Source organism: Colobus angolensis, unplaced genomic scaffold (assembly GCF_000951035.1).
Source record: "Colobus angolensis palliatus isolate OR3802 unplaced genomic scaffold, Cang.pa_1.0 Scaffold3, whole genome shotgun sequence".
Taxonomy (NCBI): Eukaryota; Metazoa; Chordata; class Mammalia; order Primates; family Cercopithecidae; genus Colobus; species Colobus angolensis.
This window is the reverse complement of record NW_012116265.1, coordinates 24,554,706-24,556,073: the sequence shown is the minus strand read 5'-3', so window position 1 is coordinate 24,556,073 and position 1,368 is coordinate 24,554,706.

Below are 1,368 nucleotides of genomic sequence, written 5' to 3'. Positions count from 1 at the left end.
AGGATGGTCTCGATCTCCTGACCTCGTGATCCGCCCGTCTCGGCCTCCCAAAGTGCTGGGATTACAGGCTTGAGCCACCGCGCCCGGCTAATGTTGACTTCTTGATTTGACAGTTGTGGTTATGTAGGAGAATATCCTTGCCGGTGGGAAACACACATTAAAGTATTGGGAGGGGATTGGGAAAAGTACTCTCAAATGCTTCAGGAAATGTTCTGTAAATTTGTGATTATTTCTAAACAACATTATGTAGATAATGCACTCTTTGAAATGATATGAAATTCTTTCACCCTGGAAATTGTATGACTTAGTTTGTTCCTGTTGCTATAACCCAATACCTTAGAGTAAGTAATTTATAAACAATAGAAAGTTCTCACTGTGCTGGAGGCTGGGAAGTCAAAGGGCAGGGCACCTGCAGATTTGGTGTCTGGTGAGGGCTGCTCTCTGCTTTCAAGGTGGCACTTTCTGGCTGCATCCTCTCGTGGTGGAAGGGCAAAAGGGCTGATTCCTACATCCTCACGTGGGAGAAGAGACGGAAGGGCCCAAAGAGGCCTGGCTAGTGCCCTCCAGCACTTTCATAAGGGCATGAATCCCATTCTCCCAGGTGGAACCGTCATGACCTAATCACCTTCCAAAGGCCTCACCTTTTAATACCATCATCTTGGGGTTTAAGTTCCAACATACAAATTTTGGAGGGACGCATACATTCAAACCATAGCATTCTACTTGCAGGAATTTTTCCTAGAGATATCTTGTTCATATGTGTTACATATAAGTTATTCAGTGCAATGGTTTAATAAAGCAAAGATTTGAAAATAACCTAAACAATCACCAACATGGGCTGGTTAAATACATATGATATATCCAAACATAAAATGCATACAGAAAAAAAAAAAAAAGAATAATACAGCCTGGCACCAATGGCAGAATACATGGTATGAAAAAGGCCAAGTATGGAGAAATAGAAGAAATAGGCCAAGTATAGAATAGGCCAAGTATTGAAATGCAATCATTTGTGTACAAAAAGAGATAAACAGTGTCAATGTGCTTGCTTCTGTATGCACAGAGGATGTCTGTAAATATACCCCAGACATTGAGAGCACTGGGTGACTCTGGAGAGAGGTTCTGGTGCTTGGGAGAGTGACATGGGAGGAAGAATCTTCTACACCCTTTTGTATTTCCTGTTTAATAAATTAATTAAACTAAAATTAGATATTAAAAAGTGAAACGCTCTGGGCACAGTGGCTCATGCCTGTAATCCCAGCACCATGGGAGGCTGAGGCAGGAGGATCTCTTGAACCCAGGAATTCAAGAGCAGCCTGGGCAACATGGTGAGACCCTCATCTCTACCAAAAATTAGAAAAAATAGCT